The sequence below is a fragment of the Lissotriton vulgaris genome, chromosome 9, assembly GCF_964263255.1.
Source record: "Lissotriton vulgaris chromosome 9, aLisVul1.2, whole genome shotgun sequence".
In the NCBI taxonomy this organism is placed as follows: Eukaryota; Metazoa; Chordata; class Amphibia; order Caudata; family Salamandridae; genus Lissotriton; species Lissotriton vulgaris.
Window position 1 is genome coordinate 638,713,658 of NC_141697.1, and position 18,102 is coordinate 638,731,759.

The 18,102-nt window shown below is 42.4% G+C and overlaps 1 pseudogene across 1 annotated transcript; it reads left to right on the top strand.

Annotated features, from left to right (window-relative positions):
• Positions 1-1,237: 1,237 nt before the first annotated feature.
• Positions 1,238-13,062, top strand: LOC147692013 (transmembrane protein 272-like; annotated as a pseudogene). The gene is made up of 6 exons (XR_015299803.1): positions 1,238-1,277; positions 3,181-3,310; positions 3,752-3,797; positions 6,658-6,720; positions 9,315-9,493; positions 12,191-13,062. The product of XR_015299803.1 is annotated as a transmembrane protein 272-like (transcript).
• Positions 13,063-18,102: the final 5,040 nt, after the last annotated feature.

Here is an 18,102-nt window from a genome sequence, read left to right on the forward strand (position 1 = left end):
AGGCAGCATTCAAATGTGAACCGGAGGAGAAAATCTAGACATTGATCACCCATACATTGCCAACATCCTAGTGCGACTGTGGGGTGCCCTTAAAGGCCCCCTCACATGGGTGCAGTCACATCTGATGGCTGGGCACAGGGGCATTGAGTTTGTGAGTACTTTTTTGCCAGTGCACACAGTACATATGCATAGGCACCCACAGCTCTGTCTCTGAGGGAGCTTGAGAGCCTCCAGATGGTGAGGATCAGTCAAGGCCAGCACCCTCCCTCATGGGAACCCTACGTTGCTCCTAAAACATAAGGAATTGGGTAAACATGGTGCTCAGGTGGCTGGTGACGCCCTGTGCGACCGTCATTTTTGGCAACCCACACCCCATGACCTCCTCCTCGTTTTCTCTCACTACCACCGGGCAAAAGTGCTCTTCATCTCTCCAATCATGTTATTGCTAAACGCAGCTCCGCCCCTTGAGGTCAGCGCCCCCTCCGCAGGTCAGCGCCCTGTGCGGCTGCACCAGTCGCTTTACCCTAAAGCCAGCTCTGCTCTCTACTCTATGATCATCTCCCATATCCCCACTTTCAAAGGAGGCGATGCATTGGGAGGGACACTCTTCTCTCTATGGTGTTATTGACGACCACCATACCAGAGTAGGCACTACATTACAGAATTCAAATTAGTGGCCATACCACCTCTTGTCTGAACCAAGGACATTGTGTGTAGGTTTTAAATGGGATTTACAGTCTCCAGCGCACTATGGTGTAACAAATGGCATTACATGAGCAGCTCAGAAGGAAGAAAACCTACCCTAAGATCGACAAGTATACGGAACCCTTGATCACCCTGCTTCTTTGCTAAAAGCCTTCATTTCAAAGCTGGTACTGTGTCACTCTCAAAGTGTCTACCAGAAAGTACAGAATTCGAATGTAGCCCTTGCTTTAGAAGTACGAATGTGCTGCTCGAGTTTCACGTGTCAGTGGGTGATGTATTTAAGAATCCATTGTTTCTAGGATTTGTTTGTACCTAATCAATTTGAGGAATTTGTCCTGGTCGGGCTGATAGTATGAACGTGGCTTTCCTGTTTAACATTCCTAATTCAGTATCCCGCATGTGTCATTGTTTCCTTTGAGGTGATGAATATTCATGAGCTTTCGTGTGGGGTGTGTGCCGCTAATTACATATTGGGCATTGTGGCAGCGGTGCTATAAAACCTCTTTCGAGGCACACACATTTACCAGCACTGAAAGAGCCCGGCACCTTCTCTGCCAACAATCCTCAGGAAGGTAAGTGCTTGGTTGTACCCTCTTGGTCTGCGGAGGGTAGGGTTGCTGCCATGTTGGGATTTGAAGCTGCTGTAAGATAGCGACTGTTTTTAGTTTTCAACAAACTACATTTGGAATGTGCACTATTATTCTGTTGAAAATCTGATGAGACGATAATTGCGTGCTTAATTTCTATTTCCAAAGAGTAGAATTTTCCTGAGAGTGTGAGTAAAACACCCTTTCTCTTATTGATCTGTAATATTTATAGATGCACGTGCTATGTAAAAGTGTTTTGAGGATATTCATGTGAATTTTTATTCCAAGATGTTTTAAACCCGGTGAAGGCAGTTCCTATCAATCTCGCGGGTGGGATTAGTTCAGAGTTAGAAGTAGTGTGTCTAGAAAAGTGACTAGTGAACTATATACTCAGTGTCCCTAAAGATCTGCAGAGGAATCTAAGAAAATCGGCAGGTTCTCAGTCTAACCCAGTGTCTCAAACCTAAAGCAGAAGTCTATAAGACAATTCTTTCCCACGGATTAAGGTGGTTTGTATCTAATTGAGTCAGTCATTTCATTTCATTTTGTTACTTTATTTCGGTCAGAGACCATAAAAATAACAATTCATCAGTGCAAGTACAAATACATCATACCATAAAAGGATAAAAACAATTCAGGATGTGTTACATACTCAGTAATAGCACTAGATTGAAAAAAACAATAAAACCAATCAGTACAATGTTATACTTTGATATCTATAGAGTAAAAACTATTTATTTAAGATGGATGAATTACTACTCAAAAATTGCACCAGTTAAGTAAAACAATAAAACCGTACCATACATTAAAGTACATTTGTGTCTGACCAGTCAGAGGCCTAGGTACTGCCTACCAAGGGTCTGCCAGGTTGGTTGAAGTAGTGACAGAGAGGATTCTGCTCTGGTTGGGCCAAATTTTCTTGAGATAATTGCCTACAGAGGAACTTTATCAGAGGACGCATCTACTCTACAGATCCTCCAGGCTATCTTATACTGGCGGGCTACTTGATAGCATAATAGGGGGGCTAGCCAGCTTTTCCACTGTTTGTAGTAAGAAAGAACAAAATAAGGATGAGATGACAGACATAAACATGGGTAGATGGAAAGAAAGAGGAAAGAGCTGGTGGTCGGAGGAAGGTTTCAAGAATGGAAGTAAATGTCGAAAGATATAATGAAGAAAAGGTGAAAAGTAGGATGGAAGGGTGAACGACTGGATGGATGGAAACATGAAAGATTGGGTACATGGAAGGGGACAAGGATAGATGGAAGAATGAAACGATCAACAGATAAAAGGATGAATGGCGGGAAGGATGAAGACTGGGCAGATGGGGCAGATTGTAAGGATCAATAGGAAAAGAAAGGAAGGATGGATGGAAGGATGAATGGATGGGTGATTGGATTAATATATACACGGGGAAAGCATGAATTTATGAATTGATGGAAGGAGGATGAGAAGGTAAACAAAATTCTCCTAAGGGCAGGTTTGCTCACTTGGCATGCTGGGTGTGATCAGAGTTATGGTTAAAGTGGAGGTAGTTTCATGTTCTAGTTCCTCGCTGGAACCTACCTCCACATATTTTGGTAGTTGATATTTTTTGCTTCAACATTCTTGTAGCCTGATATTTCTTTGGTCGATATTCTGACAAACAGGTGAAAGGAAAAGTGAGCAAGAAAGGTAAAGCAGGCTAATGAGTGAAAGAAAGAGGCAGAATGCAGCATAAAACAGGGAAAGAAGCCCTGACAACAAAAAAAAGGAGTTCAAGGGAGCCAGGAGCGAGATGGCAAGGGAGACCAATAGGAAGAAAGAGTGGAGCTGAGCTAAACAAAATACCTCAAACAAAGCTGTGCATTTGGGATTATCAAACAAATTAATCTTAACTTTTCTGCAGGTCGGTCAACAAGAAAAACGGTCAATCATTGGCTCATAAGGACATCCTTGGTGTGCCGTGGGACTGAATCCGAAGAAAGCCGACAGACAACAGAGTCATGGCCCAAGACAGAGTGCATCAGGACTGCCAGGTAAATGGACAGATGAAAAAAACGTAGAAACATCAAAAAGTATCAATATGGCATCAATAAGGGCTTCTAGTATACTTGAAAGAGAAGATTGGAAGTGTGGTTCTCTCTCACATCCACAACATTCTTTCTTGGCTGAGCAAGGGCAGATATGATGCTCACAAATGCCAATATTAAACCCAAAGAGGACCTATGGTACAGAATGAGCACACACACATATCTCAATGGTAAATTCATCTCGCTCTTTACTGTTCTTTTTAATTATCATTTGTATAGCGCACCATTATTGAGGCTTCGTAGCGCATTTCAGTAGTGACTCTTCATGGTTAAAGGCAGCATGAAGGCACGCCTATCACAGCTCCCTGCTAGCACAAAGCAGACCCAAAGCTTAAATGCCAAGCTTGATCTCAGTTCTAATGCAGTCACTGTCTTATGTTTGCACAGGACACATCAGTCAAGAGTTGCTGTTGCTGTGCCGCTCAGTGTTTCAGTGAGTATTTGGTTAATTTACTGCATTTCAATTAACTAAGGTTATCATTTCATTTTGGGGCTTTCTTGGTGTTGGACATTTCTTGGTGTTTGATGGTTGAGTTCCTCTGGAAATGGAAATACTTCTATTCGGAAAAATAAGTTTCCTGTCACTGCTTTTCTCACAAATGCACATGAATTAGTGTCACCTTTACGCCTAGTCACTGCTGAGCTTTTCCATGAAAGGATCACTGATGGAGTCTCCACCCTCATCTCCATTCATGCCTTGACATACCATGCGGCACAAACATCTTCACAGCTGACCGGCCATTGCAGTCTCCAGGTCCCTGTGGTTTTGGGGACATTGAGCAGTATTACCCAGAGTGCCTCAGGGGTGCAAAGGGCATGTGTGCCAGCTTGGTGCACCCCGGACACTTTGGTATTACAGAAGGGGCCTCAGATGCTTCTGCGGCCCATTCAGTATTACAGAGAGCTCTGGCGCACATCGAACACCAGCGCTATCATCAGAGGGTGTTTCCTTAAGTGCACGGAGGCGTGAATCCATGCAAATGAGGGAATCACTTTGCCTCCGCGCCCTATTTTGGACGTAGACTAGAGGCAAACATGACTATAGGAGGCACCTGCTAAAGGCAGCCTTCTAGAGGGGAGAAAGGGGGTCCCATGGACCTCACAGACATCTCCTTGTAGTCACTCACTGCACCCACCTGCAAGGGGATCTCTCACCCCTCTCGAAAGGGCAAGCGGGTGCCACCTGCACAGCGAAACACGGAGCGGCTTTGAAGCAGCTGTGCTTTATTTCTCTTGAATGCACTGCCCTCAGGTTAGCACTGGTTCACGGCTGCCCTGGGGGCGGAGGATCCATGGAAATACTGTGCAATATCCCTGTTTGCGCACGGCGCCTGTACTTAAAGGCGCACCATTGCACAAAGAGGGAAAGCCAACATATTTGTTATACGGCCCCAGATGTACTATGGGCTGAATTTCAAGGCAGTTGGTGTTTGTACACACCGAACGCCTTGTTACCGTACCTTCCTTTTCCACTGTAATAGATATATCACTCTTGAGCACAAAATTAACATTAGGTAGGATTTGCAGAATCCTGTCCTATTAACATCAATGGGGCAGGTTTCTGTCTGTGAATGGTGCAGAATGGTAGGGATGGGGGGACTGCAAGAGACAGCGGACCTCAACTTGTCCCGGCCTTTGCATTCTTAACCAACATTTTATTTTATCCTTCTACTTCCTGCGCTTTAATAGAACAGGCGCTGCAATCAAAAAATCAAATACGCATTTGGCAAACGCCTTGCTGGGTGCATGCAGCAGTGCCTTGGAACTCTGGTGGCTCCGCATTCCCAATATCCCACATTGGCCAAGTGGAATCTGTCCCTCAGACACTACTTCTTCTGTGTGAATGGATACCACTGCTTTGGGTGCTAGTATTCCATCAATGATTTACAACAGTTATTTGTTGAGGCTGGGGCCTGGAAAAAAGGGTGTTTTCAGCTCGTTAGCTAGATTTTATGATACAAAACGTTTTGAAATTAATACATAATGGGGTTGGGAGCCACAGAAGAGCCCTGAAGATAGGGATGATGTGGTCACCCTGAGGTAGGTGGTTGTATGGAGCATTGGCTTCTTGGGGTGATGGTGGAGTCCATTATGGGCCAGATTTACAAACATTGGGAATAGTGATTTCCTAATTGCGATTTCTTTCAAATTGCAATTATGAAATTACTATTCCTAAGGTGTGAAGCTTGTTGAGTTTCAATTAGCGACACCTAATGGGCCGTAAATTGTCCTACGTCATAAATATTAATGAGATTAGTCGTAGTTTGCGACCCATTAGGAATGATAGCCATCACAGGGATGGTTTCCTGCTAGGGTCCGCAGACCACCTTGTCTGTGATTGCTTTTGATTAAAGCAACACTTTTTACTTTGATATGCAGCCGTTTAACTTTATGAAAAATGGGATGTTTCAAAAGAAAAAAATGAAACGCTTAAAATTCATTAAGAGTAGGCAGTCCGGGACCACTGCCTACTCTCAAAAAAATATTTGTGTTACGTTCTCAAAGGGAAAGTGGTCCCATAGTATCCATTCCCATTTAGAATGGGTTACTACCAACTTTGAATTGGTGGTACAATATTTATGTTTTGTGAACAAAATTTGGTCCCAAAACATTATTACATATCACTGCGAATCGCTGTTTGGAAGGGAAGCCCTATACACCCCCCTTCCAAATACCGATTCGCAAACCAATCTTGCGATTCAGTAACAACTTTGAAGAGAGATCTGGGGTTTCCATATATATAATCTAAAAACGAAAGGCACATTTTGAGTTGGATACCTAGACTTCCCTTGAGAGGGCAGAAAGGTAATGGAACCTAGAGTGAAACGCGTGCAAGAAAAAAGATTTTACATGAGTTCTTAACTTAAGAAGTAGAGTAACACTATGGTATGAACTTTTTTTGCAATTGTAAATTATAATTCACTGCTGAAAATAGGAAAGAGCAACAAATATGAATAAAGAAAATGCTTTTGAAATGAACTAAAAAGAAAAATCACTTGCTGTGTGACTTGAAACATGTTTCGTCGAGAATTACAAGAAATAAAGGGCTGAGAATTATAAGACAGGAAGAGATGAGAATTATAGAAATAAGTGGCGCCCGGATGGCCTTTAAATCAGCTCAGTTATTGATGCTAACCTGTTGTTGGCGAGAAGGTGAGGTGCTTAGAGACTGAAAGTTTAATTTGAAAGTTGTTTTTTTCTTTATTTAACTTTTCTAAATAGCTTCTACTATTAGAATCACAGATGAGTAGAAGTAGGCATTTCAAAGATTGATATGTTTTCTTCTTTTTCAGAATGGCTTCTTGGTCTAATGTCACTTGTTTGGATAGCACTGAGCATCGCTGAGATTGTCATTGGTAAGATCAAATGATCTCATTGCCTCCTTGTACTCTTTCGTCTCCCCTCCACCCTGACATATGCATCCCTTTTTCTATCCTCTTTTCATCCCTTTTTCCAGTTCACCTCATGAGATTAGGAGATACCACCCCTCGAAAGATAATTTTATGCTGAATGGATACATACTTATAACCTGTTGGCTAGTAATGCCTCATTTGGTGTACGACATGTGATTTGGGCTCTGCCTCATTAACTAGGAAATGGTCGATCTTTGTCCATCTCTTTTAAGAAAGATGTTATTAGAACTCGAGACAAACTGTTGTGACACTTTGGTTTGTGGTAGATCATTAAGTCCATGCTACACCCCACCAAGGGGTTATCTCTAGCGACTGGCCCACCCCAAACTCTCCACCAACTAGGGCATTCTTAATTTCTCCCTACAAAGGAGATATCTCTGGACTGTTGGCCATTTGCTATGTTTTGAAACTCAATTAATACATGTAAAGTAGTCTCTGTTGGCAACAGGCCCAAACAACATCTCTGGATAGTTCTTTTTTAAATACCTCTTTTAGCCAAAACCCCAATGAGACTCGCCCTTCAGCATTTTTTTTCTTTTGGAAGAACAGAACTGCAAGCACCAAAATGCACTGAGACAAATGCATGAGGACTTAAATGTTTCCCCATAGCCTAAAGAGAGCTGTCATAGTGAATTAATTGAGTGTCTCTTAAAAATAGTTCTCACCTCCGCGACTGTAATCCAAAGGCAAGGGGTTGAGGGAACCTCTGCCAATATTCAGGATGTGACTCACCTCAGCTCTTGAAAGTATTGCAGGTAACTCATCGGAAGGGAATCATGTTGGTTTCTGTATTTAGATTCAACCAACCTAGGCATAAACTCCACAATTTTCATAGGATGGGATTTTATTGACATTCTTGCTATGACGCTGCTGATAAGCATGAGCTCTTTCGTGTCACATTTTTGTGAGAGCTCTGAGGTGTGACTGCATGTGTTATATAATGCCTCACAACTTATAATTGAGGCAGTAATGTGAGTCATGGATTGTCATGTGATCCCAAAATGATCCGATGAGTTATAAGAAAAACCTTTAAAAACAATCAAAATAATAGATTGGAAGAGTGAGCTAGAACATGAAACTGAGCGGTTGGAAGAGAGAGTGAGAATGTGGGTGAGAGGAGAGAGTGGGAGACAGGGAGAGAAAGAAAGAGAAAGAGAGGGTCCAATAGAAATGATTGATTGGAAGAGGGCTAGAATGAGAGCAAAAGAAAAAAGCAAAGGTGGGGATGAGGATTGGAGAAAGGGAGGAGAAAAGAATGAGAAAAAGAAGGTGGCAAGGCACAGGTGGTCTAAAAGGAAAACCAGAGTCAAGTCAGAAGGTGTCTTAAATCATATGTTTTAAGCCAAACTGTTTTAGGCCCCCATTTCAAGTTCATTTCTAAGTTCTAATCCTGTGTAAACTAAGGGATGGGGATCCTGTGTATGTTTTAAACATACCCTCACAGTTTTCCCTAATGGAATAAATGAAGGAAAATGCCTTTAGAAATACCAAATTATGTGGAATTGTGTGTGCATACAAAACAGTGCTGAATGGAATGCTTGAATTACTATCAGGCACTGGTAATCACTCAGGCTGAATCCCAATCCTTCGTTATTTTGCACACAATGCCGACTCAGTTCATACCCAGCTATATGCAAATCAACCTTGGCCCTGCTCCAATAGGAACAGTCCAGCCCGAAATGCCGAGCCAGGTCTCCCCTGAACTGAAACACAAGCAAACCAGAATTTGTTTTGCTACTATAATATTTTGCGATGTTACGTCTCCGTTGCAAGATGAAAACTATGAAGAGGAGGCATTTACCATAACTATACGTGGATAATGGTATTACCAAGTGTGGTAAATGCCTTAACTGACCTAACTTGCAAGGATATCCATAGTCTTTCATCAACAAACCACACAACTGCAAATCCCAGCATGGTTTTCTCTAGGAATGTGCTTATTGTCTAGGAGGACTGCGGCCATACTGTCTGCATTATATACATTTTATTAGAACATTGCAATGTTGGGAGCTCCATTGAAAACGATGGAGTGCTCTGGGCTTATGATGGCTGGTATAAGCCTGGAGCACCAACATTGCAATGTTTCTTTGTTCACAGCTCTGGCTGTGAACAAAGGCTTCAGGAAGCCTGAGGGGATTCCAATCCCCTCACGCTCCCAAAAGACTTTTTTTTGTTAGAACATTCTGCCCTCTAGTGGCAGAATTTTCTAATAGCCTTATAGCCCTTCGTAGCTGGGCTATACCGGCTATTAAAGTCCCTCTCCCTTGTTAAAGGCCTTTGCCTTCGGCTCAGGCCTTTAAAGCTGGAGATGGCCTTTAATAGAGGGTATAGCCCTCTACGGCGGGCTATAAGGCTATAATAAGACTTGTTCCTTCTATCAGGTGAGTCTGGAGTATCTGGCAATTTGTTATTTCCTGGTAAAAGATCAAACTAAATAAAAGCCACCCTACTGAAGATTTCTTTGGCAATTTTTAATTGCTCTGTAATGCAACACCTTATGTAGTTATTTCACTGATCTGTTGTTTTCATACTCACAGGTTCTGTTTATCTGCAACAATGCCCAGCGCAAGCTTCATCCCTATCTACCTCATCGTCAATGGCGTCACTGTCATCGTCATGTCCCTCCTCTCTATTGTGGCTGGACTGAGGCCAAATAAGCTCGTCTATGCCATCCTTGCGCTGTTGAGCCTCTTTTGGTTTGCTTGGCTTATCGCAGGTAATACCTTTACTTATGTTGTACAGTTCTAGGGAAGGTTATTATTAAACGATTGGAAGCTATCAATCACAAAATTACTAATGAAATTAGCAGTCCATTTGCATGATAAATTATAAACACAAAGTGCCATCCATAAGATGGTGGATGATGAAATGGCTTTAACATGAGAGCGCACAGCACAACAAGTCATTTACAAGATAGTGCATGATCATGAAGAGGTGGGTATATTGATTATCATGATGAATATACTTACAGATAAAGTGACCTGATAGGCTCCTGTTTGTGAATGGCTAGTTGTGCTATTTATTACCATCACAACATAAAATACCCACCAGGGTTAAAATGTTTGGGCAAGGTAAGAAAAGTGATACATTCTATATCTGAGTAAAAAACTCAGATTCATTGTGTACTTTATATTTAAGAGCACTTAAAGTGGTTGCTAAATTTTAACGAGATGTAATTTTTTGAAGCATTGTTTAAAATATGATATATGTGTCCCAAGTCAAATTTCCCGTGGTATATTGTTCCATAAATTGATTCCAAATACCTGTATTTTCCTGCTTCCAGATCTCTTATTATTTGCATTTTATTGACGTTATTTACATAGGGTTTATGTTGACCCAGAGGTTATCGCAGTGCTTTACATGGGCAGACATTTTGTACAGACAGATGCAGCTTTAAAAAAAGGTCTGGTTAACTTATAAATTGGGTGTGGGCAGGTAAAATCCATAGAAGAAAAATCTTTGAGATCTGCATGGATTGATAGGAGGTGCTGTGGATTGACCAGGAGGTGACTTTGGGTAGTGAGAGAAGTAAATGGAGAAGGTGAAGAGTTTCAGTTCTTTTGTGGGCAGTAGAGTTTGGCACCAGTCTGTTTCTCGAATCTTGACACCCTCATTCAGTTATTATTCAATGGTCTATAAAGGGAGACAGGTACATTTTTATTTACGCCTTGACTGGAATGGAGGAACCCAGCATCAATCACAACTCGAAAATAAGCACAAAACTTGTAGTTCCTCCGCAGACCCTGGCGGTGAGCAAGTCAAAATTTGCGCAAGGGGCTGAATTCCGAATTGTATGGAGTTTACAGCACTCACTAATTACCAGGGGCAATATAGTCCACACCATTCATAAAATTTTGACAAGCCAGATTTAACAGTTGAAAAGTACATTATTTATCATGAGATGCAGATTGTGGCGTGTTAAGCCAACGTGATCTACTGGGCTAGAGTGAGATTGTTTTCCCAAAACAATTGGACCAGGTCTCTCCCATACTGGCTGAAGCTTCCAGGCAGCTTTTCCAGCACAGAGATGAAAATTCAATTCAAAGTTGTAAACTGGAGTTTACCATGAGTTGTAAGCCAAGCTCTGCGATAAAGGGAAAAACGATCTATCCTACTCAAAAAGTATTTCAAACAGAGCCTTACCTTACTCACCACTGATAAAAAGCCATTTTAACATACAAAATAACCTTAAAGTTTCGGAATTTTATCAGTAGGGTCAGAGATTGCCCCATTGAGTGAAAACACCTGAAGAAGGACTTAGGAGAGATTTTCTTTAATCTGTGACACATCTCACTTAGTACTGCTAAAGTGCAACCAGTTTTACTGTAGCCACCCCATGACTGCTTCCTGGGATTTCCTGATTGCGAATAATTTCTTTGCCAAAAAGGTTACGCTATCTAAATGCATCCTGATGCTTTCTGTTATTTCCATGGTAAATATTTAAAGTGAAATGTTGCACGTATATTTTGTGATATTTAATGTTTATGGGCCAGATGTAGGTAAAATCCAATTTGCAAATCCTTAATAGCGAATTTTACCGATTCACTATTAAGGACTCTTAAAATTGAATATAGGTAGGAATCGCTAAAATATATGGAAATCCTTAATATTCCTTAATAACGAATCACAAATTGAGATTCGCTAATAAGGAATACCTACTCATTCATTCCTATGGGCTTGGAGGAACATAGGAATGAATGGGAAGATATTCTCCATTTGCGATTCGCTATTAGTGAATCGAGATAGCGGGTGCTATTTCAAGCGTACCAGGGTGTCAAAAGGACACCCTGTTGCACCCCTGAAATGTGCATGTGTGCACATGTGGCGCACATACATGCCCTAAGGGCATGAATGTGTGCCACAGGGCACTTTAAAAAAAGTAAAAAGGTGATTTTTTAAAAGAAATCGCTAATTTCTACTAATTACTACCAACTTGAAGTAGGTGGTAATTAGCGATTCCTTAAGGCTAAAGTGCACTTTCTTTTGTACTACTTACATTGCATTTAAGGAATCACAATTTTCCGATTCCTTAAATGCAAGAGCTCACTATTTGGCCACCTACATCTGACCCATAGTCCTCAATTCCCCCCTCATGCGTTAGAGGTCTTTGGTGAAATAGTTTCATGTAAATCGAATATACTGTATCTTCAAGCTTATATCATATAACTGTTTAACTGAAAGATTCATAGTTTAATCATTGGTATCAATGTACCTTCTGGATAGTACATCTTATGCCAGGAAAAGAGATTTATACACATAAGTAGAGTTTTAAGTGACACATGCTGGCTATTGCACTCATGGGTTTTGTGGAAATGTGGGTTAGTCAAAATGCAGAATTATTTTAAAGATGGGTCGGCAAGGATCTGAGATCAGTGTTGGGGATATGATAAATGTCTGTTTTTTCACCCAACAGGGAGCATCTGGACTTTCCCGCTGTACCCCAACTACACAAACTGCAACAGAACCATTTACCTATTTGCGTTCTCCATCTTGATCATCCAGTGGATCGTCCTGGCGCTGTCCCTCCCCGCAATCATTGTCAAACTTTTCTCCTCTTTCCTCGCTTGTTCTTCTTGTTCCTCTTGCTGTCTTTGTTCTCAGTGCTCCGCTTGTGTTTCCTGTGTTACTAAATGATGAACCTAAGGCCCCAAAATCCTTACATTTTATTAGAAAACTTACATTTCCTTGGACTATTTGCACAACATTGGCTCAAGAATGAAATTGTTTATTTTGTAAATTCACAATTGCTAAATGATGATTTTTGTTGCACTGACCAATACGGACCACCTTTCCTTCTGACTGACACATCATCTAGACACCAGGATGATGGCCCAACCCTATTATTATTAGGCATATTGTGTAACAATAAGCACCACATGATAACCAAAGGTGTAGTGAATCCTGATTTTGCACAAAAGCAGGATACATGTAGGGGTCAAAGGTAAAACGTGGCTCTGAGAGAGTGTCACTGACAAGTGTGTATAGCTCCAACAGAAAACATGGCATGAACTCAGCTGCGGCCCGTGCAGGTAAGAGTGCTGGGGCCGGGTGGGGGAGGAGGGGTATTTCGACAGATGAAGACAAGGGAAAATTATTTATTTATTTCATTTTCCCTCGTGGTCACCTGTCTAATCCCACCCAACCCGGCCCCACCGCCCCACCATACATACCTGCACGGGCTGCGGCTGCATGAATTGTTTTTCCACTTCTTAATTTACCTGTGTTTGAACATCCTAGAGACCCAGAACTAATAGATTTACTGGGTTTGCTGTTGTTCCATTTAGAGGGTATGTATTCCAGCAGTTCGTACTGCATTCTTCCTATTGAAGGAGGATTAATACTGATTTATATAAGTTTGCTCCCTGTCACAAAAAAAAGTAACAGGTGTTGCGATTCAAGATATTTTACTGACTACAAAGTCAGTAAACTCTTCACCAAGATTTGTACAGGAAATAATTTTTTCTAGAGGAGTTTTGTTAATTGCCGGTACAGCACACAACAATGAGCATAAGTTGGAGCACCAGAAAACTACCATGGTAAATAATAAAAGATTACCAGCTACGTCTCACAACAAAGGTTTTTTTCAGATCATTATGATGATCCTAGAAAGCCAACATTTCAGGAAATTGAAAGAAATGGTGCCACACTGTTGAAATAGTGTAAAATGGAAGTGTTTGTTGGAAAGAGAAGAAGGCTGAGGTTTACTAGGGCTTTATGCCTGTGCAAGCATCCACAAAGTGGCGCATGCTATTTACTATTCAGAGCAAAAAGTATGTTCCAATAGAAAGGTGAATGTTACAGATCACACAAACTGTGGCTTGAAGGTGGCATTACTAGGTGGATCAATACAAGCATGCACAGGTTCTGATGCCAAGCAGGCGCTATGAAGCTGAAGACCAGGCTTTGTCTAGTAGAAGAAGGCTCAAGCAAGGTAACCATTAGGTTTTTTTTCTTCAAAAAATCATTCCATTCCATATGGAATGCAGTGCACAACACATATACCATGCACTGGAGCCTTCTGAGTTTGTTTACTCGAGGAATCAGTTCTGGAATGGTATGTCTCCAGTATTAACCCTAAGCTAGACAGTGAACACTCACAGATGTACCATGAAGTGACACTGTGCGTCATGCAAGGCAGCCAGCCCTTTGAGATTCATCAGATTGAGCAACAACAGTTTAACCCCTTCACTGCGGCGGCTATTCCGCCGCAGTGCTAAGGGGGCGGGGCGGAAGAGCGACGGGCGCATGCTGGTGATGGCTAGAAAAAAATGGTTAGGGGTTCTGCTCACCTCACCCTCCCGTACCTGAGCAGGAGACATCCAAGGATGAAAAGGTAGAAACAAATGGTACTGAAGGGATCAATCCACTTTTAATTTTCAAACAAGAAACAATTAATTATCTTGTGATTTACAAATTATACACAAGATGAGTATATATTAATTCATATACACATATATGAGCGGACAGCCAGAGAGGCACAACAAATAACAATCTATATACAACACATCACATGTACATTATATACAAATATACAAAACATTTACAATATCAAAAACACTTCTCTGTACCCTCAAGACAAAAAATATATAGAAATATATATACACACCAATTTACATATGTACCTCCTCTTAAATTGGGGTGGAGTATACAACAAAATGGTAGTCCCAAAAACAAAGCACCAGGGGGTTAACACATCAACCCAGCCTACATTTGTGTTGGTGCACATAGGAATAAATCAAATCTTCCTTGAATTTTAACAGGGGACTCCGTTCAAAGCAAAAGGTGTCAATACAGTCGCGGTCTCGTTTCAGCCAGATGATATAGGCTTCATCCGGACATGGGTAGTCTAATCTTCACGGCCCTGGCAAAACCTAGGGCAGGAGTCGCCCGCCAACCCCACAACCACCCAAGAGGGTGGGGTAGGAACCACTGTCTCGGCTCTAATCTCGAGAGCTCTTATATCTTCACTGTGTCCGCCCAAATAGAGACAAAGTATATCAGAAGTGGTTCAAATCTCACAGTCTTCCTTCAGTTTCCAAAAGGGTGTCGGCGGCACGTTATTACAGTGCTTGCTGCGGCGTCTCTCCAGTCAACCCACCAGGAACCGCTCCGTCACCAGCCTCGGTTGCGCTGTGCTTATGACGGAGCTGTTCCGTCATGGCCCCGCCCGCTCAATAGAACGCTCAGCGCAGGCGCAGAATTCGCGCCGCGCATGAGGGGCGGGCGGGCCATGACAGAACCGCTCCCTCATCAGCACAGCGCCACCGCAACTGATGACGGAGCTGTTCCGTCATCAGCAGTTAAGGGGTTAAGGCCAATGCTTGGTCAATTAGAAAATAATGTGGGTGCTATGCTGCGCTGGGTGAAAAATTTGTACATCTGGGCCTGAATGTGTATTTCAAATAGGAAAGGTATAAAAATAGACCTAATTAGAAATGAATGTGTCCTTGTGTACTGTAACTGGTGCTCCTGTAAAGCGCTTTGATACCTGATTCCTTCGGGTCAAGTTTGCTCTATGTAAAACTCTAAAAAAAAAATTTTTTAAAAAGTGATAAAGTACCTCTAGGGTGAATTGCTGAATGTTATACGTTATACATTTCTCTATTCAAAACAATAGTATTTATTTTATATGAGTGATTATTTCTTGCTTCTCCTTTTAGTATATTATCATAATGTGACAAGTCAAAATTAAAACATTTGGGGGTCATGGAATTACAGGTGTCTAACATCTTTGCGACAGGGTAATGATTGACATACAACTTTAGAGGTAGGAAAATGCATAACAAATAGATGTTTCCAGTACACCACTACCTCATACTAATAAAGAAAATGTGACAGTTAACACATTTAAAATCATATATGAAGGTATTATTATTATTTGTTGTCGTTGTTATTGTGCTTCAATAAATTAATTTGTTTGGAAAACTGGCATCCTATAAATAATTCACACGTAGATCTGAATTGGATGAACAAATACAATTAAAAGATTGCGTTTTACAGACACTGTCGCATTTTTGTTTTTGAATGTTCTTTTGTGTTCTTGGGCGTTTTACTTCTCGAGCAGAACGCTTGTTAATGTATCATATATGCCATTGTATTTTTTCAAGTAGATCATTTCTACAAACCATTAAAGCATAGTTTTTTAGGTAAACAGACCATATAAATGTATTCTCCCCTTTATAATATCACAATTTCATACATGACTCAACTGGCCTTCAAGTGGCGGAATTACCCAAAATGTGATCAGCTTCCTAAGAACCATGGTTAATCACATGTAAATAAGGTAGAGGCATTATTTATAGTGGGGATATCTCGTGCCATTCGCTCTTTACCCCAGGATCACTCCTCTCCCAGTAAAACACTTACAAATGATTGATGTCCTCTGCGTAGCTTTATTATTATACCAAAATCCATTTCAGTTGTGGGTAAAACTTCCCACATTTACCATTTATTAAATTCACACATAAATGCTGCGCCCATACATATGCGCCACAGTTTATCATATATATACAAATTGGCATCTCTAGAGCAGTGTTGTACCAGCAGGACACAACACCACCCCCTTTCCAAGCCACCAGCTACTAGGGTAGAGCCAGAGAGTCCAGGACCACCAGCAGGACGGCCCCCTCTCCCTCCAGCCTAGAGCCGCCATAACTGCCTCCCCTGCTCCAGGGTCAACCGTTTTCCGTCCAAAAGGAGTCCCTCAACCTTTTCTCTTATCAGGGACCCCGCCACAGGGCAAGGAGCCTCACTGGCGCTCTTGCCCTCCTCCCATGCTAACGCCCTGCCACTCTACCAGGGTGTAACACAATGGCCCCCAGAATTGTTTGCACAAACACCTCCAACCCTACCCTGGTCAGGTGCACCCCCCCTGTCCGATACTCATCTGGAGTCAATGTCTGCAGCAAGGTATGTCTAATAACCAGTATCTGTGAACCCCTCAACAGCTTTTCCACCTCTCTATTCATTTTTCTCACTGACGTATTTATTGCTGCTGACGGCACATCGCCCCCCCACTCTCTCCGAGTGAGAACCTCTGACCAAATAATTGCTGTGTCCGGCAATGCCCTTCTGATCCAAGTAAGAAGAGAGTATAATGCCTCCTTGGCTGCCCGCCTGCCCCCTGGGACCATATTTTCGGCCCGACATGAATAACCAGCACGTCTGGAATAGGCAAACCTTTATTGAGCGCACTCCGCAAATGAGCTGAAACGTCCTCAGCCCGCAGACCCTCTAACCCTAACCAATTGTGGGCCATTCCCAAGGCCCTTTGCGTCTTGTCCACCCTAGACTCTCCAAACCAATTCCCCGCTTTGCATATGACCGAATCGCCACACCAGCATACTTGCATCCTCTGACTTGCCACCCCTGCAAGCGAGACCAAAGAAAAAATAGAAAGAGAGAAGTGTGTAAATACCAACCTGTTGAAAATACAACCCCACCTATACCAGCTGTGGTCGCACATAGGGCTCAAAACTCGCTGAATTCCACCTGCCCACTCTCTTGATTGCACCCGGTGACAATCCCAATTCCGCTGCTGTAGTAGCTGCCCCAATACGGAACGAATGTGACGTAAAATGAGCTATGTCTTCTCCTAACAATTCCAGAGCCCGCTTGTATATTCGCGTGAACTGGAATTTCGTCAGCGGTGTACCATCCTCATGCACCAACAGCCTATTGTCCTCACATCCCGGCCTCATCTGCATGAACCTTTCCATCAACATCACCGGGCAGTAGCCCGCCCCCTGACTTGCTCTCAGTTGCACCCATACTCCTTTTCCCAGTGGGTCTGTCTTCGACCTCCGTACCCTGACCTGCAGCAAGCCTGCTGCAATCACCACATCATCAACGGCGATTCCACCCTGTCTGTCCCTCTTGGAGCTTGGCACTAGCTCTGATACCAGGAATGCCCCAAAGAACGCTAAGGAATATGCTAGCTGCAGCAGTTGTACCTCATAATGCGACCAACATACCTGTGGTAACACCCCCAAGATATTCACCAACCTTTTGGAATCGATCGGTCTCCTGGTATCCTTTTCCCCTGGAACCAATCGTTCCCATCCTCTCATAGCCCTTCTAACTCTAAGGTCTTTAGTGGGATCCGTAACCCCTTTTATCCCTGCAAAGAAGGCTATTGCTGATAATTGTCTGCATACCAGAGCCAGGGACCTTCCCCCTTCTTTCTGGCTAACTATGAAACTGAGCACCCCTTGTGGTGTAAATTCCCCCACACCCCCTTTGCTCTGCAAGACTGCCATGTAAACCTGCCAATCCCTCTCATACCTACTCTTAGTCTTGGGAGCAACCGACGCCGCTATGAGATCG